The sequence below is a fragment of the Erpetoichthys calabaricus genome, chromosome 14 (genome assembly GCF_900747795.2).
Source record: "Erpetoichthys calabaricus chromosome 14, fErpCal1.3, whole genome shotgun sequence".
NCBI lineage: Eukaryota > Metazoa > Chordata > Cladistia > Polypteriformes > Polypteridae > Erpetoichthys > Erpetoichthys calabaricus.
Window position 1 is genome coordinate 73,778,881 of NC_041407.2, and position 14,253 is coordinate 73,793,133.

Sequence of the window (14,253 nt, forward strand, 5' to 3'; positions counted from 1 at the left end):
TTGAACAGCACAGATCACGACAACTTCTAAATGAACAGACAGTGTCTAAGAAGCCAGACAGAGCCGCCTGATCTTTAGGAGTTGAACATCAGGCCATACTGAATCTCATGAGCTGGAAAGAAAGAAGGCACAACGCTGAATGAGCGATTGCCAAGAACTGCTAAGCAGGATTTTGGAAAAATGAGGAGTCCAGCATCAGAAGATCTCAAACGCCCGAACAGTCAATGAGCAACAGGTAGCATAAAAAAATGAAGAGAGGATCAAATCAGGTTTTGACTGCAGCACAGATTTGAGATTCAGAGGCCAGTCTATTGTCAAAATCAACATTTAATGTAAAACAGTTAAGCTTATATCATTGCACAGGTTATCCAAGAAGATAGACATCAGTTTCAGTTGCGTGTTGGGTTGCAGCTCTTATGATCAGGCCCTGAGGTCATTAAAGCAGGCAGTCAGCTACTGGTGGTGGATGCACATCTAGGAGAGATCTTCTGTTAGAGATTGGTGCTGTCAGGTGAAGAGTGAAGCATGAAGCCATACTGGAAAATCAAGTAAGCCACTGGTACTCAGGGAGCATTTAGGAATCTGCTGGAATTTTAGACAACATTCAGTTTTTGACTTTGGTTCACTTGTGCTTTTTTTGTTTTTTCTGTCTTCGTCGCCTTTGATTTATTCAGAAAGTATTCAGACCCCTTCACTTTTTCACATTTTGCTGTATTGCGGCCTTGTGCTCAAATTGTTACAATTTGCTTATCCCATGCAACACTCAATACCCCAAATGATAAAAATAAAAACAAGACTTTAGAATTTTTTGCAAATTTGTTAAAAGTAAAAAAAAAACTGAAATATTCCATTGACAGATGTATTCAGATCCTTTACTCAGAAGACCCTATGGCAGCGATTACAGCATGGAGTCTTCCTGAGTATGACACAACAAAGTTTGCACACCTGGAAGTGGGGATCTTCTGACATTCTTCTCTGCAGATCCTCTCAGGCCCCCTCATGTTGGATAGATTGTTGGGCATTTTACAAGTTCAGGTTCATATTTAGCATAGCATAATGAAACTCTTACACTGACTTCTCTCACAGAGTAGTGAGAGGAGTACAATGACATCGACAGGCTAAAAATACAACGTGATACGTTAAATAAAATATCAGATTCTAGATACATAAACTGCTCATATAGTTTGAATGGCAGAGTAGCCTTATGTGGTCCTAATGCCAACTAACAGAGAGGCATAAAGCTCTTTTTTCTTTTGAAACATTTCTTACATGTTTAATTATTTAGGAGTCCCTTTTTGTATGTGAGCTTCTTATCACAGTGGTACAACCTCTTCAGACAGTGTCCATGTAATGTGCAAGTTTAAGTAAAAACAAAGTTCAGGTGAAAAACAACATTATGGGGGGGGGGGGGGGGCTTACTCTTTAACACTTTTTTTTGTCCAATGCGATGTGTCAGAGAACACAGGCCTAAACTAGACAGAAAGACACAGAGTGGGTGGGAGGTGTGAGTGTAGTGAGATGTGCTCAGCTCCTGTTATTCATTTCTAATTTTTTCCTGTCTTTTTTAAGAGTCTGTCTGTTCTGTTTTGGTTTCTCATTTAAGTCTTAGATGATTATTATTTAATATGATTTTCTAAGAATAACTAAAAGCATGTATCTTTAACTACAAACTGTAAAGAAAAGAATATTTCAAGCCATTTAATGAACTTTATCAGCTACGCTGTCCCAGGAATGAACTGTGACATGAAGTACTGACTCATACCAACACATTTAAAATGATATTGCTTCTTTACTGGAGATCTATTAGCATCTTAGGGATTTATTTTATAACTAGCCGACGTCTGCCGCAGCATACGGCAGTGTAAGCATGGGAATGGAAAATGGTGAGAAAGGAATTCAGAAATCAAGAAGAAATAAATCTCGCAGCCGACACAGCATTTCTCAATTCCTATTCCTGCTCATCTAAACCCTTCTCCACGCTGCCTGAGGCCTCCCATACACCCCCATGCCGCTTTTCTCGATTCCTATTCCTCCTTCGGACTACTGCGTTCCCCGCTCCTCTCTAATGACCCCATTGGTGTGACATCACCACCCTATATCTAGCCTGACCGCGTGACCTTTCACTTCAGCCATGTGTGCGCCTGGGAGTCTTTTCCATAGCCTGCTACAGGAAGGTACTCTGTCGACCGTTGGCATTGGTTACGCTCCTTACTATTTGTTTCGCTCCTTCCTATTTTCGTTATACTGCTGCCGTGTCGGCTGCGTGTGGGCGGGACCAGTTTTGAAGAGGAGCCGCAGGCAGTGTGGGGAAGGGTTTGGAAGAGGACGAATAGCAATCGAGAAATGCCGTGTCGGCTGTGTGTGGGCGGGACTGCTTTTGAAGAGGGAGCAGGATGAACCAGAAGAGAAATATATATAAGAGATGAAGAGTGATGAGTGGGACAGATGTTCCATTTTAATTTACACACCAGGGCTCTGGCAGTAAGAGTAATAATACATACAGTGCATCCGGAAAGTATTCACAGCGCATCACTTTTTCCACATTTTGTTATGTTACAGCCTTATTCCAAAATGGATTAAATTCATTTTTTTCCTCAGAATTCTACACACAACACCCCATAATGGCAACGTGAAAAAAGTTTACTTGAGATTTTTGCAAATTTATTAAAAATAAAAAAATTGAGAAATCACATGTACATAAGTATTCACAGCCTTTGCCATAAAGCTCAAAATTGAGCTCAGGTGCATCCTGTTTCCTCTGATCATCCTTGAGATGTTTCTGCAGCTTAATTGGAGTCCACCTGTGGTAAATTCAGTTGACAGGACATGATTTGGAAAGGCACACACCTGTCTATATAAGGTACCACAGTTGACAGTTCATGTCAGAGCACAAACCAAGCATGAAGTCAAAGGAATTGTCTGTAGACCTCAGAGACAGAACTATCTCGAGGCACAAATCTGGGGAAGGTTACAGAAAAATTTCTGCTGCTTTGAAGGTCCCAATGAGCACATTGGCCTCCATCATCCGTAAGTGAAAGAAGTTCAAAACCACCGGGACTCTTCCTAGAGCTGGCTGGCCATCTAAACTGAGCAATCAGGGGAGAAGGGCCTTAGTCAGGGAGGTGACCAAGAACCCGATGGTCACTCTGTCAGAGCTCCAGAGGTCCTCTGTGGAGAGAGGAGAGCCTTCCAGAAGGACAACCATCTCTGCAGCAATCCACCAATCAGGCCTGTATGGTAGAGTGGCCAGACGGAAGCCACTCCATAGTAAAAGGCACATGGCAGCCCGCCTGGAGTTTGCCAAAAAGCACCTGAAGGACTCTCAGACAATGAGAAAGAAAATTCTCTGGTCTGATGAGACAAAGATTGAACTCTTTGGTGTGAATGCCAGGCATCACGTTTGGAGAAAACCAGGCACCACTCATCACCAGGCCAATACCATCCCTACAGTGAAGCATGGTGGTGGAAGCATCATGCTGTGGGGATGTTTTTCAGCAGCAGGAACTGGGAGATTAGTCAGGATAAAGGGAAAGATGACTGCAGCAATGTACAGAGATATCCTGGATGAAAACCTGCTCCACAGCGCTCTTGAGCTCATACTGGGGCGACGGTTCATCTTTCAGCAGGACAACGACCCTAAGCACACAGCCAAGATATCAAAGGAGTGGCTTCAGGACAACTCTGTGAATGTCCTTGAGTGGCCCAGCCAGAGCCCAGACTTGAATCTCTGGAGAGATCTGAAAATGGCTGTGCACCGACGCTTCCCATCCAACCTGATGGAGCTTGAGAGATGCTGCAAAGAGGAATGGGCAAAACTGGCCAAGGATAGGTGTGCCAAGCTTGTGGCATCATATTCAAAAAGACTTGAGGCTGTAATTGCTGCCAATGGTGCATCAACAAAGTTTTGAGCAAAGGCCGTGAATACTTATGTACATGTGATTTCTCAGTTTTTTTATTTTTAATAAATTTGCAAAAACCTCAAGTAAACTTTTTCATGTTGTCATTATGGGGTGTTGTGTGTAGAATTCTGAGGGAAAAAAAAATTTAATCCATTTTGGAATAAGGCTGTAACATAACAAAATGTGGAAAAAGTGATGCGCTGTGAATACTTTCTGGATGCACTGTATACTTACTGTAATATCTTGTGTAACTGCTAATCTAGCAAAGTACTACATGATAGTACTTAGAAGATTACATCCAGCTCAGCTAATTCTGGCTAATTTATATGCACCCAGTTAGGTCAACAATAATGTTCTTCAGTGGTGGACCTACATTTTTAGTGTTCTGAAGCTTGAGCTGTTATGGGGGCCACTTTGAAACCAGCAACAAGGTCTGGATAACCACTGTTATCTTCTTCAGTGGGGTTGTTCTAAGACAGATTACTAAAATCTTTTAGAAATGTAACTACTACATCTCAGATTTTGATTCAAGTTGCTGTACTGGATTATTTCACATGTCAAAGTCACTAGTGTAAATACAAAATTTCCAGTGCCTTCTAGTTTTCAAGGTAAAGGAGGATGAAAATGAAAGTAATTTCTATGGCCCCTCTGGGATTCGAGGCCCTGAAGCTTAAGCTTCATTAGTTTCAGAGTAGATGTACTCCTGATGCGGTGTCTGTTTTTACCCTTCTCTCCTTAAAAATAGTAGTAACACAGTTCTGTTATTCCATGACTTTTAATTGCTTTCTTAAACCCAGTAATGCATTCCAACTGACTACTCTTTCCTGCATTGTAATTTCAGGGGCATTCATGTCCATACTCCCTTAACACTGGACTGGTTAACCCAGTATGCATGTCTTTGGCGTATGGGAGGAAGACCTGTTCCTACAGAGAAAAGCCCACACAAACAAAGAACGTGCCTGAGATAGCAGCTCTAACCTCTGCACCACCATGCCACCCTGTAGGTTACTAACCTCATTATGAAAATAATGACTGATCAAGAACTATTATGTAAGAATGAAATTAACAAATAAGATATTTGAGAATGATTATGCAATATCATACTCTCCAAAATCTATTACAAGCCATAAAACAGATCCATCAACAGAGCGGATATCACAGCTCTCCATCTGACAACAAATATTTTGGATCTCCACTAACTCTGATGTTGCTGATGGCATGCAGACTTGGATATCTCCAGGTACAAACAGCTAGTCAGCTGAAATTTACAAAAGTCATCAATTTTAAATTATCGCCAGTGATGTTATCAATGTTCCAAGAAGCCTTTGAAAGTGAGATATATAAGTGAAATATATATTTTATGCTGTATTCCATGTACAATATGTATATTGTCACACACATACACTTGGGAGGCAGTCAAAAGGCTTAAATCACAGTAATGATAAGAACCACCAGGGGTTGGCGATAGCACTAATGTCCCTTCTTCTCTTACCACAGACCTCCAGAAGGAAAGTCTACCTAACCATATCACACGTCCACCTCTTTTCCTGACCTCACTTCCAGCTCCTGCTGATGACCTCATTTCATTTCCCATCCTGAAACCATGCCCTTCCTGCCTTCCCGCTATAAAAAGCAACCTGCATCCCAATTCAGTTCAGTCTGTGCATTTCAATGTGTTGGCTCAGTCCTTAGTGATTACTCTTTCAAAAGAAAACTAATTATTACAATATATGGGGTGGATCCCCAACTCTTATTTTGTATTCTTGTCTTTCTACAGTGGCGTAGTCGGCAGTATTGCTTCCAAAGATGACGGAGGAGCAGGACCTGAAAACCCGACCTGAAAAGTTTGCTACCCAGACACCGACAGGGATGTGTCATCCAGCCTGAGACCACACGGCGCAACACGAAGCCTGTTGCCAGGCCTAGCGACAAGCAATTGAACCCCTGGTGCGGTTTCAAGTGCAGGGAGGTGGACCATAGCATCCCAGCCTGTCCTGTACTCAGCAAGCGTATGGACTGCACCTGGGCCAAAGGAGAAAGGTACTGTGCTCTCACTGACCTTTTGTCTTTTCCCTATAAAGAAGTGGACTTAATAAACAGGCATAAGATGACAGCACCGTTTGATTCCAGGAATAACATTTCTATTATTGCTCACTGTTTTGTACTACAGTGACAATGGCTGAAAGGCAAGACCAGTCTAACCTGCATTCACAGCAAAACCTGCTAGTACAGATCTGCCTCATGTGTGATCCACTTCAAAGCCTCTTTAAGGAAGCTCAGTCGTCATCCTGCCTAATCCTCCTTATCTGGTCTGATAGTAAAAGTGGTATGTCAAAATCCAGTCCTAACTCTAGACTGGGCCTAGTAAGGATGGGACTAACATATCTCTGACTGCCTCGATGCCATGTTTACTTCCAGCATCAAGGAGCCATGTGGCCATTCAGTGTGACATGGTTGCTTCTGTGGCATTGTTGCCGGAAACAAGCTCCAAGGACGGAGCGACTGTGAGCATTGAGGTCAGCCCGGATACTCTTTCTACCTTATGCTTTCAATTTAGGCAAATGGCGACCTCTTTTAAACAGGAGCAATGGAACGAAGATTCCTTTAAGTTTGCCAAAAGGAAATTAAGGTAAGGAAGGGGGCTCGTTGACTATTTGGTTAAACACCCCAATTTTTGGCAGAGCAAATGGGTTTATCATGTGAATCTGCTGAAACCGTAAAAGGATATGGAACCAGAACCCTCCTCTGGTCAGCCCCGTTCTCTCTTCATTCAAAAAAACTCTCATAATCTCTGTCCCCAATGTGCTATGTGATAATTGAAAAACTTGGATAGACCTGTCTGATCGAGTATGACATTGTGACAGAGCCAGGGGTAATCATTAGAGTGGGCATCCTTCCTAAAGAGTAGGATGTATCCCGATATCCTGTCTAAATTGTTCACCATCTGGCCCCCTAATCATCCCGTCTCTAATTGGCTCTCTGTCACCCCTTCATCACCTAATAGTTAACGTGTGGAGAGCGTACTGCACAGTAATGGCTGCTGTCGCATCAGTCAGGTGGAAGCTGCACATTAGTGGTGGTTGAAGTGGCTCCCCACTTATTGTGTAAAGCACTTTAAGTAATGAGAAAAGCACATAAATACTCTAAATGTAAAGAATTATCATCACTAGTTAAACAAATGAACCTGTTGGGACTGAATGGTTTCCCCTCGTTTGTCAAATTTCTTATGTTCTAATTCACTCATCCATACTGGGTCTTTCAGACCCATCAATCAACTTAACATGCATTATCACTGGGATATGGGAGGAAAATGAAATTACTGGGAGAAAACCCTGTGCAAACATGAGCAAGAACATGGAAACTGTACAGGAACCCAGAAGTGAACCGTCTCTTAAAACTGTGATGCAAACACATTGATCAATGCACAGCAGTGCCTCTCTATGCAAAAAATAGTTTGTAAAAAGTCTGGCCTTTGCATACTGGTTTTGCTCTGTGGGGACCCCACTTTACTTCTTTTGGTCCTGCCAACCCTGTACTCCTTATGAATAAGTGGAATGCGGTAGTTTTCATTTATTGTTGTCTTTTCTGTAAAACAGTTGAAGAACAACTTTATTTGGTTAGGCTAAACATTTCTAATACTTAGAATATAGTAACACAACAGAAACAAGATGTCACAACAGATCACAACAGTCATCACTAATGTTGATGCCTTTTAAAAGTCTACAGTGTCCTAAAAGTGATGCAGGTTATTCTTTTGAATTTCAAGCCACTGCAAGTTGCTAAACTCCTGGTGATGTTGGTGAAGCTCAGTACAACCGCTGACATGAGAGCGAGTATCCCACTTACATTAGCTCAGTAACGTGTGTGAATATTAGCTCAGAGTCACTTCCCACTTTATGACTTAGTCACAGTTCCTCACTGCCAGTTAGTTTTTCCTACTTCTAATGCAAAATGTCACCCCAAAATTTGAATTACAGTAAAGGCTGCGTGTGAATGTGCGAGTGTATTTGTGTGATAGCAGAAAAAAATGGCATTGAACAGCCACAACAGGAAGCTGTCTGACATTTTCGCTGCATTGCAATTCATTTGCAAAACACAGAACAAGTGCTGAAGAACATGGTAGATAAAACCTGACTGAGCATCTTAATTAAATAATTTAATTGACAAAATGATTGTATTGTATTTAGACTTCATTTATTTTGGCAGTGCTACACAGTCCACCAGTGGATTATGTTTACATTTTAATTGATGGCCTCTCTTGCAATGTAGTTATTTTGCACCTGAAGAAAGAACATCTTCTTATATAATACACTATTGTGGCTGTTTGTTTGTCTGGCCAGGATTGTAAATCAACTGTAGCTCACAAACCGTTTCACCTATTGACCTGAAATTTGGTACACATATACTACGTGATACTTACTATCTGCTTTCGGGGTGATGATTGACCTCCAAGGTTATTCCTTTTATTTTATTGTAGAATGAGCTCTCAGCAGCGGCCAGCAGGGTGGCCGTGCAGCGCATGCATACGGGTGCCGTTCTCATTCCTACCACCTTCGCCATCACTTCCCCTACCTCTTCATATTTTTAATCACTCTTGACGTAGATTGAAAGCTTAAGTGCCGGCTTAATGAAAAATTAAGCAAAAAACGTACTAAGTAATTGCAATACAAACACTGACTTAATCACTTTTAACGCAAAAAAAGTGCCGACGAAAGAGAAGAAGCGGGCCACTAGGGTGGAGAAAAGAAGAGCTGCTCAGGAAGCAGCAAGTGCATCAACCTCTGAGCAAACGAATGCTAAACGTACAAAGAGGATGAAAACTAGGAATGCTCAAGTCAAGTGTATTCACTGCACGATACGTGCAGTGCGCCATTACTGGTTTTCAATATCTTCTGTCTTCTTATATTTTTACAATTTTACAGTGGCAAAAAAAAAAATATGTGAACCCTTTGGAATAACCTCGTATTCTGCAATAATCGGACATGAATGAAAATGAAATTTGATCTTCATCTGAGCCACAAGTATAGACAAATGCAATATTAAGCTAATAATGCAAAAACGTTTAGAAGCTTTCGATGTCTTTGTTGAATACCCCCATCAAACATTCATAGTGTGTTGTAAAACATGAGTGAACCCTCCTTGTGTTTAATAACTGGTCCACCCTTCTTTGGCTGCAGTAACCTCTAACAAGAGCTTCTGGCAGCTGCAAATCAGACCAGCACAATGATCAGGGGGAATTCTGGACCATTCATTACAGAAGCAGAGGGTTATGGTGCGAGGAATCCTATTAGAATTGGATAAAGAGTGGTGTCCCTCAGGGGTTAGTCCTAGGGCAACTGCTATTGTTAATATATATACAGTAAATTATATGGATAGGAATTTAAGTCACAATCTGGTTAAGTTTACAGATGATACCAAGATAGGTGGAGTGGCAGACAATCTTGAATCATCACAGAGGGACTTGGGCAGCATAGAGGCTTGGGCAGACTTGTGACAGATGAAATTCAAAGTCAGAAAATGTGAAGTATTAGACATAGGATTTAGAAATGTTAGGTATGAATACAAAATAGGAGGTCTGAAAATTGAAAGCATGGGAAGAAGTCATATTGGACTTGACACTATACATTGCCAGACAGTGATCGGAAGCCATTACAAAGGCTAACAGGTTATATATTGCCCAGATAGGTAGAGTACAAGTCCAGTGTTAATGTCTGTGATGTACCACCTGTTGGAATGACAAATGCAGTGTATTTTTTATTACTACAAATGTTTGTGAGCGGGTGGCACAATGGTAGTGCTGCTGCCTTGCAGTAAGAAGGCCAAAGGTTGTGTTCTAGGTTCTCCCTTGTGTGGGTTTCTTCAGGGTGCTCCAATTTCCTCCCTCTGCATGTTAGATAAATTGGTGACACTAAACTGGCCCTAGTGTGTAGACGTGTGTGTCTTTGCCCTACGATGGACTGGCACCCTTTCTAGGGTTTCTTCCTGCCTTGTGCCCTAAGCTGGCTGGGATAGGCTCAAACCAACTCCAAAATGACCCTGGTCTGGATTAAGTGAGTTGGAGAATAATAAGACATGTCTGTGACGCACCATCTGTTAAAATGACAGAAAAACAGCAACCAGACAGACACACAGGCACCTTACCCTTTTATTAAAGTGGATACGCTTGCTTTTCACTCTTCTCTTTTGGTAATACTCATTTGAGAAGTATGCTTGAATGGAGACAAAAACATTTACATATTTTTTTTTTATGATATGGCCATTGTTATTTGTCTACTAATAATCATCTTCCTGGGTTCAAGTATGGCACAGATTGTCCTGTTTGGGCCCTCAGATTAAAAAGTTTAAGAACCCCTGGCATGCAAGAATAATAAAATGCTAAAATCAGACTTGAGTGAGTATTCAACAATAGCACGACTTGAACCAACTAAGAACAGGCCGGACAGTCCAGCCGAATTCTCCAGCCTGTGGATCACAATCCAGTGGCCAACAGCATCACAGGTTGGTGTAGAGGCCTTGCAACATGCAGATATCTGCTTTGGTGGATGTTAGATATGGTTTACAGCATGTTCCTGTGCTGCAACTGGGGTAAAAGTGATTGTTTTCATAAAGGTTGTGTTTTTTAAGATAAGACCATTAGGGATTATCAAGTTCTCTAAAATATTTTATAACTGGTCTGTAAAGAACATGATTGGTTTTAAGCATCCTTAGAGCATCATTACAAAATAAAACCTAGTTAGTTCAGGATAAATAACCACAGGAGTCTTAATGCCCACCCTGTAAATGCTCTGTAGCATGTACTCAGTTATACATATTAATACTACAGTATACTGATAACTTCTGAGGAGCTTTAGTCTAAGGATATATAGAAAGCCATCTTACTACCTGCATATTATCTATTTCAGTGCAGGGTTCCTCATAGTCCTAGCTTTCAGTCAATTATTTCCAATGGAAGTCCCAACCAGGATCCCAAGCCTATTCGTCATGTGGTGGGTACAGCAACGAGCTGTACCAATGCAAACTCCCAAACCTGACCTGAAATCTGTTTTACTTAGCATATACTCATTTCATACACAGTATTTTACTTGTAAGATCACAATTTAAAAGATTAAAAAAACACTATCTACAGAATGGATTTACTTGCAACTGTACTGCTGTTTTATCAAGGGGCAGAAAAGTTCAATGACAACCTCTAACCACAAAACTGCGCTAAACAAGAAAAATTCTCAGATCACAGCTACTTTATAAAACACAAAGTGGTTTTCTTTCCTATTTTAAATTGTTGTTACTATGAAAATAAATGTGTAAAAACATGTTGAGAAAAACTAATTCAACACAATTAGCATGTTTGAGCATTACTAGCAATATTTGAATATATGCTGATATAGGAACAGGCCAAAGATTTCAGGAAGCAGTAGTCGGACCACACAGACATCTGCGTTGAAGGGGATGCTGTCAAAAGGGTGAGCAGCTTACAATTTCGAGGAGTGTCTATCATGGATGTGCTGATGTGGACACAACACATTTCAGGTCTTGTCAAATAGACTCACCTGCACCTCTGTTTCCTAAGACAACCGAAGGTGGCTCTCATTTCTCTATCTGTTCTCACACACATCTACAGGTGCACAGTGAAGACCATTGTTATGGCAGTATAACATCCTGGTACAGCATCTGCTCAGCTCACGAATGTAAAGCACTGCAGAGGGTAGTGAACATGCCATGGGATAGTGACAGATTCCCAGCTGCCTTCTGTTCCGGGGATGTGCAGCACTCACTGCCTTAGAAAGGTAAACAGGACAATTAAAAACTTCAGCTATCACACAGTTTCTTTTCTCACTCAGACATTCTAAATATAACATAGTATATCTCCCCAACACTAAGGATCCTCCTAAACCCCAGTACTCCGTTATAAACAAATTAAACTCTTTCACCAGGATAGATTTACCTGATTTGCATAAAATAATTTCTCTGCTGAAGCCCTCCACCTGCACCCTTGACCCAATACCAACAAATTTTTTCAAAGAAGTATCGGACGTGCTAATTGATAATATTCTTGATAGTAAATTCGTCATTAGATACGGGGGTGTTCCCAGACTGTCTCAAGACTGCTGTAGTTAAACCCCTACTTAAGAAAAATAATCTTGAACCCTCTGCTCTTGAAAATTTTAGACCCATCTCTAACCTACCTTTTTTAAGTAAAATTTTAGAGAAGGCAGTCATTATGCAGTTAAATGAGCACCTCAATAAATCTGCTATTCTTGATAAATTTCAGTCAGGTTTTAGAACAAATCACAGTACAGAAACTGCACTCGTTAAAGAAGTAAATGACTTGTGGGTAAATGCAGACAAAGGCCATTTATCTGTTCTCATCCTCTTAGATCTGAGTGCCGCATTTGACACCAATGATCATAATATTCTTAGAAATCGCCTTAGTCAATGGGTGGGCCTCTCTGGCAGTGTCTTAAATTGGTTTGAATCCTACCTGGCAGGGAGAAAATTCTTTGTTAGTTGTGGTAATTACAACTCAAAGACACGATATCCTATATGGTGTTCCACAAGGCTCTATCCTGGGTCCGCTGCTCTTCTCAATCTACATGCTTCCGTTAGGTCAGATTATCTCAGGGCACAACGTGAGCTACCACAGTTATGCTGATGACACACAGCTGTATTTATCAATAGCACCTGATGACCCCGATTCTCTTGATTCACTAACACAATGTCTGACCTGTATTTCTGAATGGATGAATAGTAACTTTCTCAAGCTAAATAAAGAGAAAACTGAAATCTTAGTGATTGGCAATAATGGATACAATGAGGCTATTAGAAATAAACTGGATATATTAGGATTAAAAGTAAAGATGGAGGTAAAAAGCTTAGGGGTAACTGTTGACTGTAATCTGAATTTTAAATCGCATATTAATCAGATCACTAGGACAGCATTTTTTCACTTAAGAAACATAGCAAAAGTTAGACCTCTTATATTATTGAAAGATGCTGAGAAATTAGTTCACGCTTTTGTTTTCAGTAGACTAGATTACTGTAACGCACTCCTCTCAGGAATACCCAAAAAAGACATAAATCGTTTGCAACTAGTGCAGAATGCAGCTGCTAGAATCCTAACCAGGAAAAGAAAATCCGAGCACATTTCTCCAGTTTTGATGTCACTACACTGGTTACCTGTGTCATTCAGGATTGACTTTAAAATTCTGCTTATGGTTTATAAAGCCTTAAATAATCTCGCCCCATCTTATATATCGGAATGTCTGACATCTTATATTCCAAATCGCAACCTCAGATCCTCAAATGAGTGTCTCCTTAGAATTCCAAGAGCAAAACTTAAAAGAAGTGGTGAGGCGGCCTTCTGCTGTTATGCACCTAAAATCTGGAATAGCCTACCAATAGGAATTCGCCAGGCTAATACAGTGGAGCACTTAAAAAAACTGCTGAAAACACATTATTTTAACATGGCCTTCTCATAACTTCACTGTAATTTAATCCTGATACTCTGTATATCCAATTCATTATAATAACTATCCATGGTAGCTCAAAAATCTGTACTAACCCCTATTCTCTCTTCTGTTTCTTTTTCCGGTGTCCTTTTGGTGGTGGCTTTCGCCACCACCATCTACTCAAAGCACCATGATGTTCCAACAGTGAAGAATTAAAAGCCAGAAGTCTGCATGTCCATCATCATCAAGTCCTTTCGTGAGAACCCTAGACACAAGAGGGCTATTTCATTTATGTTAGGTGGAATGCCCAGAGGGGACTGGGCGGTCTCGTGACCTGGAACACCTGCAGATTTTATTTTTTTCTCCAGCCGTCTGGAGTTTTTTTTTTTGTTTTTTCTGTCCACCCTGGCTATCGGACCTTACTCTTTTTTTTGTTAACTAATATTGTCTTATTTTAATTTCTTATGTTGTTATATATATATATATATATATATTTTTTATTTACTGTTCTTCATTATGTAAGGCACTTTGACCTACTTTTTTGTATGAAAATGTGCTATACAAATAAATATTATTATTATTAAATATGATCCACTGTATCAAAGGGAGGGCTGCTGGTGGGATGATGAAGTGTAGGGGAGATATCATGAGTCTTTAAGGAGTGGAAAGTGAGGGATTTAATGGGAGCAGACCAAAGGTACAGAAAGGAGAAGACATGAACACATTTAGACATACTGTATCACCAGAGAGGTAGCAGGAGGAAAACAGCAGGAGGTATCGGGGTGGGTGATGATAAAAGGATGGCAAGCAAATTAGACTCATCAAGACAGCTGACCCTTACCAAAGGGATAGTGCTGTGGAAGAAAAAGCATCAGTGACAACAGAAGCTGTTTGTTCATTATCCACTC